Raw genomic sequence first — 13,160 nt, forward strand, 5'->3', positions numbered from 1 at the left:
ATGAATTAAACCACTTGGGGTGGTGAGGCCTCTTCTGGAGTACTGTATGCAGTTCTGGTCACCCTGTTCTGGAAGGGTATAATTAAACTGGAGAGAGTTCAGAAAAGATTTACCAGGATTTTCGCAGGAATGAAGGGTTTAAATTATAAAAATATGCTGGATAGGCTTTAACATTTTTCACTGGAGCATAGGAGGTTGAAGGGTGACCTTATAGAAGTTTATAAAATCATGAGGGGCATAAATAAGATGAATAGCAAAGGTTCTTCCCCTTAAGGTGGCAGAATGCGAACTATGGGGCATATTTTAATGGTGAGGGGCAAAGGATTTAAAAAGAACATGAGAGGCAACTTTTTAAAAGTGATTAGTGTGTAGAATGAAGTGACAGAGGAAGTTGTGGATGCAGGTACAGTTTCATTTACACGATGTTTGAATAAAACTTGAATTGGCAATGTTTGGAGTGATATGGGCCAAACGCAGGCAAGTACTATTAGTTTAGTTTGGGAACATGAATCTGCGTGTTCTAGTTGGACTGAAGGGTCTGCTTCTAGACTATATGATTCTATAACTCTGTCCCCTTGATGAAGCTGTGCTGACTCAGCCCTATTTGCCATGCACTTCCAAGCACTCAACACACTCATCCTTCGTCATGGACTCTCAAATCTTACCAACAACTGAGGTCAGACTAACTGGCTTATAGTTTCCTGTCTTCTGCCTCCCTCGCTTTTTTAGTGGGTGTTACATTGGCTATTTTCTAGTCCTCTGGGAACCTCCCTGACTCGAGTTATTCCTGGAAGATCACCTTTACAATCGCCTCACCTATCTCTTTCGGAACGCTGGGGTGTAGTCCATTTGGTCAGAGATTTTATCCACCTTTTAGACTTTTCAGCTTCCCAAACACCACCTTAGGGATGGCCATTATACCCACCTCTGACCCTAATGCTCTTTAAATTCTGTATGCTCTTGGTTTCTTCCATTCTGAAAATGATGCATAATACATATTCAGTTCCTTCCCTGTTTCTTTGTTTTCCATTACTTCTCCAGCCTGATTTTCCAGTGGTCCAATGTCCACTCTTGAACCTCTTATCTTTTAGATATTTATTTTTGGTAGCTTACTCCCAAATTTTACCTTCTCCTCTTATTGCTTTCTTCATTATCCTTTGCTGGTTTTTAATGGCTTGCCAATCCTTTGGCTTCCTACTAATCTTCACCTTTGTAAAAAAAAAATTGATTCCTATTTTACTTGAACTTTATATATGCTTAAAAACATTTGCTTCCTCTAACAGGAAGCTTATTGGAAATAATGGATCTTAGCGAAGGTCAATAATATCCCTCAAAGCCTATCAATAACTCATACAGACACAGCAAACTCTTTATGTACTATTGCAGTTAGAAAGATTTACTATTTTAATTCTCTGTCTCTTCCTCCTCCCCACAAATCATATCTTTAGAAGATCCCATTGGCCTAATCTACTTAACTCCATTTGTTCCATCTGCTTTTGAACTTGTCAAAATTGAAGCTTTAGAAGGAATTAAGAAAGACATTTAAATCCTCTAAAGTCTCAGAATAGCTGCGTGCATGTCTGCATTAGTTCAGATTTATGCTAATACTGGGGAAGTTCTTGATTTGATTAAGTAGATGAAAGATTGTCCCTTGACAAGTAAATCTATAATTTTAGTGAGAAATCTGGTTATCTGCTTATCCTAGCTATGACATTGTAATAAATAAATGAAGACACGGAAACATTCTTTAGTTTTAAAAAGATGACTGTCAAAAATCTGAATATCCTTTTTTAATCCCCAATGATATTTGAAGTAGAGGATTTAATATGGGGTGCTGTCTGTCTACACGCTGTTCTATCACCAAATTACCAATACTTTGAATGAGTTATGTTGACCAGGATAGGAGGAAAGTACCCAAGAGAATACTAGCATAAGGAGCTTTAACTACCAGGCTGTAACAGGGATGGCAGCCCTGAGAAAGATAGGTCCAATATTTTGTGCAACTAGGAAAAGCACTTTTGATTGTTTCAAACAAAAATGAAATGTATCATTTATCCACGGCTCTGACCCTATCCACTGTCAACATTCCTTAGTGGCCTTGATACTGCACAGTAGTCCTAATTCCTGTTAAAGAACAAATAACAGTGCAGGACAGAAATAGGCCATTTGGCTCACCAAGACTGCACCAACACCTGATGGCTTTCAAAACTCAAAACTTTACCTACCCTTAACCCTCTCCCCATGCCTATTCATGTATTTGTCAACATGTGTTTCAAATGTTGCTGTTGTATCCCCTCCATCAATTCATCGGGCAGTGCATTCCAAACACACAACACAGTCTATGGAGAAAAGAAAACTCGCCTCTCACATCTCCTTTAAACTTAACCCCTTTTAACTTGAATCTATGTGCCTTAGTAATTAACATTTCTACCCTATTAATAAAGATTCTTAGCCAGCCATTCTGTCCACACCTCTTGTAATTTTGTAAACTTACACCAGATCACCCCTCATTCTTTGCCATTCAAGTGAAAACAAACCAATTTTGTCCAATCTGCCCTCATAGTCTGTGGAACATCCTGATAAAACACTTTTGTGCCCTCTCTGAAGCCTCCATACCCTCCTTGTAATTTGGCTACCAAAACTATACACAAAATTCTAAATGTGGCCTGACTAAAGCTGCAACATGACTTAATCATTTTTATACTCTGTATTCTAACTGATGAAGACAAGCATGCCATCTTGACCACCTTATCACTTATATTGCCATTATCAGGGAACTGTAGACCTGAACACTGAGATCCCTTGGTATGTTGATGCCGTTAATGGTTCTGCCATTTAATGTGTACTTCCCTCCTGCATTCTATCTTCTAATATGCATCACATCGGATTTGTCTGGACTAAGCTCTGTCGGCAATTTCTCCACCCAAGTCTGCAATCTATCTCTATCCCACTCTGGCAATCCTCTTCACTATCGTCCACTGTCCAAATCTTTGTGCCATATGCAAACTTAATAATTAGATCACCTACATTCTCCTTCAATATATATGTGTGTGTGTGTGTGTGTGTATGTATGTATATGTGTATGTATTTATACAATATGCATACATCACAAATGATCCCTGTAGAACATGACTGGTCACAGATCTCCAGTAGAAAAACACTCACTGCTACTGTCTTCTATTACTAAACCAGTTCTTTTTCCACCTTACCAGCTCATCGTGGATCTCATGTGACTTCACCTTTTATATTAGCCTGCCGTGAGAGACCTTGTCAAAGACGCATACAGACAACATATGCTGCCCTTCCCTCATCAATCATCTTTGGTACTTCCTCAAAACAAAGCTCAATCAAGTTTGTGACACACAACCTTCCCCATGCAAAGGTGTTCTGCATATCACAAATAAGTCCATATTTTTCCAAGTGTGAACAAATCATATTCCTAAGAATCTTCTCCAGTTGTTTCCCTACTACTGATGTAAAGTTCACCAACCTGTAGTACCCTGAATTATTCATGTTGTGCTTCTTAAATAAAGGAACAACATTGAGTTAGTTTCTAGTCCTCTTGGACCTCCCCTGTGACTAAAGTGGATTTAAAGATTTTTATAATTCCCCAGTAATTTCATCATCTGCTTCCCTCAGCATTCTGGGATAAATTTAATCAACTGGCCTTTAAAAGATTTTCACATGGCGAAGTGTCTTTACCCGGAAACTGCCAACCCCAATCTTCATTCCGCAGTCCTGCCTAATATTGTGGTGGTTAGCCTTCCCACAATGTACTTTCACCCGAGGATTACTCTTATCCATATCCATAAGTAGTTTAAATATTACAGAATTATACTCACTTTTCCTGAAATGGTCATCCACTGAAACTTTAAGCTGGGCTTGTTCCTTCATACTAGATCTAGAATGGCCCCAAGCCCCTAACATTACACAGTCAATAGAAGCGAAGTTCAAATTACCAAACATAGCCCTGTTGTTTTTATATTTCTCTATAGTCTGTCCATCTATCTGTTCCACTATCACTTACTGCCTGTTGGGAAGCCTGTTGTACAATCCCATAAAAGTGATTGCACCCTTCCTATTCCTGAGTTCTACCCAGGTGACCTCCCTTAGTGCAAATGTAATATTGCCCTTAATTGGCAATGCAACTCCCCCACATCTAATCCCAGAACATTAAAGCTGCTGGTGTTATCCCTCTGTCAACCAATAGTTACATTATTATTGTTATATATTTTGATCTGAGTACTATCTCTATCTGCCTTACCTGTCATACTCCTCGTATTAAAACAAATACACTTCAGATTGCCAGTTCTGCCATGTTCAGTAACCTCTTCCCTATCTGTTCTTCCCCTTAATCTAACTGGCCTTTGACTCATCCTAGAGAGTGTCATTTTACTTGTTGACTACCCCTTGTAACACTAGTTTGTATCCTCCCAAGTGGCACTAGCAAACTTCCCTACCAGAATATTGGTGCCCCTCCATTTTAGGTGCAACCGCTGCCCCAAAAGACACCCCAATGATCCATATACCTGAAGCCCTCATTCCTGCATTAGTCCTTTAGCTGTACTTTCTTCTTCTTCCTAGCCACACTGTCACTTGGCACAGGACATAATCCTGAAATTGCAACACTACAGGTTCTGCTGTTCAACTTTACCGAACTTCTTTGCAGGACATCGCCACTCTTTCTATTTAGGTCATTAGTACCAATATGGACTACAACAATATGGCTGCTCATTCTCCCCTTTCAGAATATCCTGTGTCTGCTCAGAGAAAATATTGCAGAGTCTGACTAATGGCAGATTTCAACAATTCATTATTAATGAGGACTGTAGTTGTAACTGTGGTGAGCAGTCTTGATGCTTCCTGGTGTTAAAATTACATTGTATACAAATGTAATAAGTCTGAGGCATGTTAATTGTGTTATCAGTTTTAAAACCCCAATTGTGTGACACGTGAGCGGGATCAGAATTGGAATAATGAACTAAAAATAGGTCAGCCTCGAATTTCTTTGTTGTGTTGAAATATTTTTAAGAATTGGCATTTCAGTGGCTTTGGTTAAAAGTTTAGTTTTGCTATTAAAAATTGCCTTCCAAATTTTTTTTGAAAATCGTAGCTAGCACATTCACTACCTCTCTAGTTATCTTTCTTCGAACCCTATTGTGTAGTTCATCTGGTCCAATGGATTTCTGACATATTAGTCCCCTAATTTTCTCCATTGTTTTTCAACAGATTAAATACCATTAATTTCCTCACTCTTTTTCACTCTGGGTTATTTTTTTTTTGTAGAACTCCTACAGTGTGGAAGCAGGCCATTTGGCCTAACAAGTCCACATTGACTGCAGAATTTCCCACCAAACTCCTCACACATCTCCCACCACCCCTGAACCCCCAAAACCCTATCCCTGTAACTTGACATTTCCCATGGCTAATTCACCTAACCTACACATTATTTCTGCATTGCAGCTTGTGTCATCTACTGGGAGACAGACACACATTTATTCAATGTTCACATCAATTCCTCATTTACTTGTTAATTTGACCTATCTCTACTTCTAAAGACCAACATGTATTTTATCTACTCTCTTCATATGCTTATAAAAGCTCTCTCTCATTCTTTTTTAGCTACTTGGATCTCCTCATTTATTCTTTTCTTTTCTCTTTTTATCGACTTCCTGGTGACTGTTTGGTGTCTAAAACATTCAAATCCTCATGTTTTTTTCCACTGTTCTTTGCAATATTCTAAGCTAGTACTATTTCTAATTTAATTCTGACATGGATGACCTTTTTTTTCCGTGAGTGTTTATTTTTTAATGGAAAATATTTTTGCCTTGAACTTTGTCAATTAGATCATTCCTGTCCAGCCATGAGGAGTTGTCCAATGTTCACCAATATTTTGCACAACAACCATCTCTGAAGCAGGCACTTCTGTGGTCTAGTGCAGAAGTACACATGACTATTGCTGGTGTGCTGCCTTTCCACAAGCTACAATATAGTAGAATCTTATTGATAGACTCTACATAGATGTAAACTCTGTAGTTCCGTAATTAATTAGAAACCATGGGATGAAAGGTTTCGGCTGATACATTCAGTTATAAGTGATTTTTAATATGATGTATAATTACAAATATGGAGTCTTATATTTTAGAAAGTATTGCACAGAAACAAGTTGTTCAGCTGAATGAGTCCATACTATGGTTATGCTCCAATGCAATTTTCAGAATTTAAGCAATGTTTGAGATTTAAATGTGAAAATTAAACCACTTTTATATTTTTCTCTGTTTTATCTGTCTACATTCTATCTCAATCCAATGTTTTATTTCATTTCCAGTGCACATTTTAAATCTAATTTATCGTTACTCATTTATACAGTACATGCGTCGGTGTAATTCATCAAACTGCTACTTGTCCTGTTTACAGGTGCCTCACTTTCTGCAGAGAATGTTGTACCCAATATCAGCAAGTCTCCACTAAGGACAGATGTGCAAAACTGTCAACAATCACCAGTGAAGTGAACTGATCCTTCACGTTGATGAAAACAAAAAATCAGGCTAGGAACAAGAGAACAGTACAGACTAGATTTTAATTTGGGAACTGTGCAAGAATTCATGGACAATCTAACTGAATTAACGGTGACTGTAACATGACAGAATTTGATGGGTTTGAGAGATAAAAGGATGAGATACAAACCAACGTTTTAATTTGTAAAACATTGGCCATGAAGGAGTAAGACCACAAATTGACCACGAGACTGAGTTGAACTATTGACTGGTATAAATATTGCTTGATAACAGCAGGTGTTCATTTTAGTAGTATATTTTAAGTATGTATTTTTAATCCATTATTAAAAATCTCTTTCCCCTAATAGAAGTAAGTTCCTAACACTAACTCTCTTGTTATCTTAGTAATCTTAGATAATTTCTAGACTTTATTCTTTGCTGTTTCTTAAAGAATATTTTTATTTACTTCATAATTCAAAGAAATTTTGTCTTGTATGTTTGAAGTAGATAAGCCTCTGACAATTTGATTATTATGGTAAATTGATAATGTAATATCACAAGCCCATTGACCTTTATTTGTGTTTTGATGTTGCGCTGTGCTCATTAGTGCTTTGTTTGTATTTTACTAGAAATTCTAACTTGAGGACCTGGGCTCCGCCTTTCCTAATCTGCTCCTGGTCTTTCAGTTTCTCAGTCTCAAGTTTTCTGTTTTACTGTCAGCCTGTTATAGGAAGGATATTATTAAGCTGGAGAGGATTCAGAAGAGCTTTACCAGGATGTTGTCAGAAATGGAGGGTTTCAGTTATTAAATATATAGGCTGGATAGGCTGGGATGTTTTTCACTGGAACGTAGGAGGTTGAGGTGTTGACCTTCATAGGAGTTTATAAAATAATGAGGCACATAGATAAGGTGAATGGCAGGTGTCTGTTTCCTAGGGTGGGGAATTTCAAGGCTAGCAAGCATATATTCCAGGTGAAGGGAAAACTATTTAAAAAGACATGGGGGCAATTTTTTATTTTGAGTGGTTTGTATGTAGAATGATCTTAGAGGAAGTGGTGGATGTGGGTATAGTTACAATTTTAAAAGACATTTGGAAACATTCATGAATAAGAAATATTATAGTCATAGAGATGTACAGCATGGAACCAGACCCTTTGGTCCAGCTCATCCATGCCAACCGGATATCTTCAATTAGTCTAATCCCATTTGCCAGCATTTGGCCCATATTCCTCTAAACCCTTCCTATTCATATACCCATCCAGATATCTGTTAAATGTTGTAATTGTACCCACCTCCACCACTTTCTCTGGCAGCTCATTCCATGCACACACCACCCTCTACATGAAAAAGTTGCCCCTTAGGTCCCTTTTTAAATCTTTACCCCTCACCCTATACCTACGCCCTCTAGACTCTCCCACTCCAGGGAAAAGACCTTGTCTATTTACCCTATACATACCCCTCATGATTTTATAAACCATCTCTAAGGTCACCCCTCAGCCTCTGACATTCCAGGTAAAACAACCCCAGTCTAGTTAGCCTTTCCCTTTAACCCTGGTAACACCCTTGTAAATCTTTTCTGAACCCTTTCAAGTTTCACAAAATCCTTCCTAAAGGAAGGAGACCAAAATTGCGCACAGTGTTCCAAAAGTGGCTGAACCAATATACCGTACAGCCATAACATGACCTCCCAATTCCTATATTCAATGCTCTGACCAATAAAGGAAAGCATACCAAACACCTTATTAATGGGCCAAATTCAGGCACGTGGGACTAGTGTAGTTTGGAATTATGGTCAGCATGGGTTGGTTGGACCAAAGGATCTGTTTCTGTGCTGTATGACTCTGATTCTGTTTATACTTGAGCTTTTAACCCCATGTGGTCCCTGGGTCGGTTGATTTGCTGCACTTTGGCTCCTGTCACTTGGAAATGTTGTCTGAAATCATTTTGGTACATTTAGCTGCTAAGTGGTCTTAATTTAAAACCATATAAGGAGTTATTGTATAAGAATTTCTATGATTGCTTTACACTTAAACCTGAAACAGTGAGGTATTGCTTGATACAGCTTTCTCTTTTAACTCATTGAAATAGGTCAAACAGTTTTTCTCAAATCTTGATATTCACAGGGAATCTCAGAATGGTATTGTTAAACAATTTCCCAATATCCTAAACCAATAATCCTGCATGCTGTCTACATTAACTCATCTGGGACACCTCCCCACCTACACCAAAAGTAATAACTCTGTCATCCATGCTTAACTCTCATAATGCCTGCCTCTCTCTAATTCCATGAGGGCGACAGTTCATAATAAGGCACGAAGGATCAAGCTCGGTGGTGTGCTGCTCATCATTCAGCTCCTCACCCTTTTTGAGGAGTGGGTCTTGGTTCCGGTCAGCACTCGGACTGGTGCCAGAGGCTGCCTTTAACCTACTGTGCTGGGACATTAGGGTAACTCAGCCACATGAGGGAGATTTAAACAATCCTTGGATAAGCACGTGGATGATTAGATTATATTAGATTAGATTACATTACATTACAGTGTAGAAACAGGCCCTTCGGCCCAACAAGTCCACACCGACCCGCCGAAGCGCAACCCACCCATACCCCTACATTTACCCCTTACCTAACACTACGGGCAATTTAGCATAACCAATTCACCTGACCTGCACATCTTTGGACTGTGGGAGGAAACCGGAGCACCCGGAGGAAACCCATGATAGAACATAGAACATAGAACAATACAGCACAGAACAGGCCCTTCGGCCCACGATGTTGTGCCAAACTTCTATCCTAGATTAAGCACCCATCCATGTACCTATCCAAATGCTGCTTAAAGGTCGCCAATGATTCTGACTCTACCACTCCCACGGGCAGTGCATTCCATGCCCCCACCACACTCTGGGTAAAGAACCCACCCCTGACATCTCCCCTGTACCTTCCACCCTTCACCTTAAATTTATGTCCCCTTGTAACACTCTGTTGTACCCGGGGAAAAAGTTTCTGACTGGCTACTCTATCTATTCCTCTGATCATCTTATAAACCTCTATCAAGTCACCCCTCATCCTTCGCCGTTCCAACGAGAAAAGGCCGAGAACTCTCAACCTATCCTCGTACGACCTATTCTCCATTCCAGGCAACATCCTGGTAAATCTTCTCTGGACCCTCTCCAAAGCTTCCACATCTTTCCTAAAGTGAGGCGACCAGAACTGCACACAGTACTCCAACTGTGGCCTAACCAAAGTCCTGTACAGCTGCAACATCACTTCACGACTCTTGAATTCAATCCCTCTGCTAATGAAGGATAATACACCATAGGCCTTCTTACAAACTCTATCCACCTGAGTGGCAACTTTCAAAGATCTATGTACATAGACCCCAAGATCCCTCTGTTCCTCCACCTGACCAAGAACCCTACCATTAACCCTGTATTCCGCATTCTTATTTGTTCTTCCAAAATGGACAACCTCACACTTGGCAGGGTAGAACTCCATCTGCCACTCCTCAGCCCAGCTCTGCATCATATCTAAGTCCCTTTGCAAACAACAAATGCCCTCCTCACTGTCCACAACTCCACCTATCTTCGTATCATCTGCAAATTTACTGACCCACCCTTCGACTCCCTCATCCAAGTCGTTAATAAAAATTACAAACAGCAGAGGACCCAGAACTGATCCCTGCGGAACTCCACTTGTAACTGGACTCCAGGCTGAATATTTACCATCTACCACCACTCTCTGCCTTCGACCGGTTAGCCAGTTTTCTATCCAATTGGCCAAATTTCCCTCTATCCCATGCCTCCTGACTTTCCACATAAGCCTACCATGGGGAACCTTATCAAATGTCTTACTAAAATCCATGTACACTACATCCACTGCTCTACCCTCATCCACATGCTTGGTCACCTCCTCGAAGAATTCAATAAGACTTGTAAGGCAAGACCTACCCTTCACAAATCCGTGCTGGCTGTCCCTAATCAAGCATTGTCTTTCCAGATACTCCTAAATCCTATCCCTCCGTACCCTTTCCATTACTTTGCCTACCACAGAAGTAAGACTAACTGGCCTGTAATTCCTGGGGTTATCCCTATTCCCTTTTTTGAACAGGGGCACAACATTCGCTACTCTCCAGTCCCCTGGTACCACCCCCGTTGACAGGGAAGACGAGAAGATCATTGCCAACGGTACTGCAATTTCCTCTCTTGCTTCCCACATAATCCTAGGATATATCCCGTCAGGCCCAGGGGACTTGTCTATCCTCAAGTTGTTCAAAATGTCCAACACATCTTCCTTCCTAACAAGTATCTCTTCTAGCTTAACAGTCCATTTCACACTCTCCTCTTCAACAATACGGTCCCTCTCGTTCGTAAATACTGAAGAGAAGTACTTGTTCAAGACCTCTCCTATCTCTTCCAACTCAATACACAGTCTCCCACTACTGTCCTTGATTGGACCTACCCTCGTTCTCATCATTCTCAGGTTTCTCACATACGCATAAAATGCCTTGGGGTTATCCTTGATCCTATCTGCCAAGGATTTTTCATGCCCTCTCTTAGCTCTCCTAATCCCTTTCTTCAGGTCCCTTCTGGCTATCCTGTATCCCTCCACTGCTCTGTCTGAACCCTGTTTCCTCAACCTTATGTAAGCCTCCTTCTTCCTCTTTACTAGACATTCAACCTCCCTCGTCAACCAAGGCTCCCTCACACGACCATTTCTTTCCTGCCTGATAGGTACATACATATCAAGGACACGTCGTATCTGCTCCTTGAAAAAGTTCCACATTTCCACCACATCCTTCCCTGACAGCCTATGCTCCCAACGTATGCTCCTCAAATCCTGTCTTACAGCATCGTAATTTCCCTTCCCCCAATTGTAAAATCTACCTTGTTGTGCGCACCTATCTCTCTCCATAACCAAGGTGAAAGTCACAGAATTGTGGTCACCATAACCAAAATGTTCACCCACTAACAAGCCCACCACTTGTCCCGGTTCATTACCGAGTACCAAATCCAATATGGCCTCCCCTCTGGTTGGACAATCTACATACTGCGTTAGAAAAGCTTCCTGGACACACTGCACAAACACCGCCCCATCCAATCTACTTGATCTAAAGAGCTTCCAATCAATATTTGGGAAGTTGAAGTCGCCCATGACTACGACCCTGTGGCTTCTGCACCTTTCCAAAATCTGTTTCTCCACATCTCTGCTGCTATTGGGGGGCCTATAGTAAACACCCAACAAGGTGACTGCACCTTTCCTATTTCTGACTTCAGCCCATACTACCTCCAAAGGCAGATCCCCCTCAAACTTCCTTTCTGCAGCCGTTATACCATTTCTAATTAGCAATGCCACCCACCCCCCCTCCTTTTTTACCACCCTCCCTAATCTTACTGAAACATCTGTAACCAGGAACCTCCAACAGCTATTCCTGTCCCTCTTCTATCCACGTTTCTGTGATGGCCACAACATCGTAGTCCCAGGTACCGATCCACGCCTTAAGTTCACCCACCTTATTTCTGATACTCCTTGCGTTGAAGTATACGCACTTGAGCCCATCTCTGTGTCTGCAAGTATTCCCTGTCAGTGCTACCTTCTCCACAGCCTCCCTACAGTCTTGGGCATCCTGACACACAGCTAGCTTACTTGCTGGACTACAAGTCCGGATCCCATCCCCCTGCCAAATTAGTTTAAACCCCCCTGAAGAGTGCTAGCAAACCTACCCCCCAGGATATTGGTGCCCTTCTGGTTCAGGTGCAACCCGTCCTGTTTGTACAGGTCCCACCTTCCCCAGAATGCAGTCCAATTGTCCAAATATCTGAAGCCCTCCCTCCTACACCATCCTTGCAGCCACGTGTTCAACTGCACTCTCTCCCTATTCTTTGCCTCACTGTCATGTGGCACCGGCAACAACCCAGAGATGATGACTCCGTCTGTCCTAGCTTTTAGCTTCCAGCCTAACTCCTTGAGCTCTTGAATGACCTCCCCACCCCTCTTCCTACCTATGTCGTTGGTGCCAATGTGTACCACGACTTCTGGCTGCACTCCCTCCCCCTTAAGAATTCTGAAGACATGGTCCGAGACGTCTCGGACCCTGGCACCCGGGAGGCAACAAACCATCCGAGAGTCTCGCCCATGTCCACAGAACTGCCTGTCTGTCCCTCTAACTATAGAGTCTCCTATAACTAGCGCTCTCCTCCTCTCCCCCTTTCCCTTCTGAGTCTCAGAGCCAGACCTCACGCCACAGACCCCTTCACTGCAGCTTACACCTGCAAGGCTGTCCCCCCCAACAGTTTCCAAAGCTGTATACTTATTTTTTAGGGGAACGACCACAGGGGAACCCTGCACTGCCTGCTTCTTCCCCTTCCCACCTCTAACTGTTACCCAGCTACCTCTGTTCTCCGGCGTAACTATGTCCCTGAAGCTTCTATCAATCACCCTCTCAGCCTCTCGAATAATCCTCAGTTCATCCAACTCCAGTTCCAGTTCCCTAACTCGTTCGGTGAGGATCAGGATCTGACTGCATTTCCTGGGAGTATCGGTGGTCACCCCTACCTCAAACATCCTGCAGGAGGAACATTCCACCGCCGGTGCTGCCATGACTGTACACTTTGTCTCCAAAACAAGAACACTGAGTCAATAACACTGAGTCACTTATCTGTGGACTTTA

At 41.6% G+C, this 13,160-nt stretch overlaps 1 protein-coding gene across 5 annotated transcripts in view; it reads left to right on the forward strand.

Moving 5' to 3' along the window:
• LOC140480227 (testican-3-like) overlaps nucleotides 1-13,160 on the forward strand; it is a 517,571-nt gene that overhangs the window by 316,141 nt on the left and 188,270 nt on the right. The window lies entirely within an intron of this gene.

Source organism: Chiloscyllium punctatum, chromosome 1, assembly GCF_047496795.1.
Source record: "Chiloscyllium punctatum isolate Juve2018m chromosome 1, sChiPun1.3, whole genome shotgun sequence".
NCBI classification, from domain to species: Eukaryota; Metazoa; Chordata; class Chondrichthyes; order Orectolobiformes; family Hemiscylliidae; genus Chiloscyllium; species Chiloscyllium punctatum.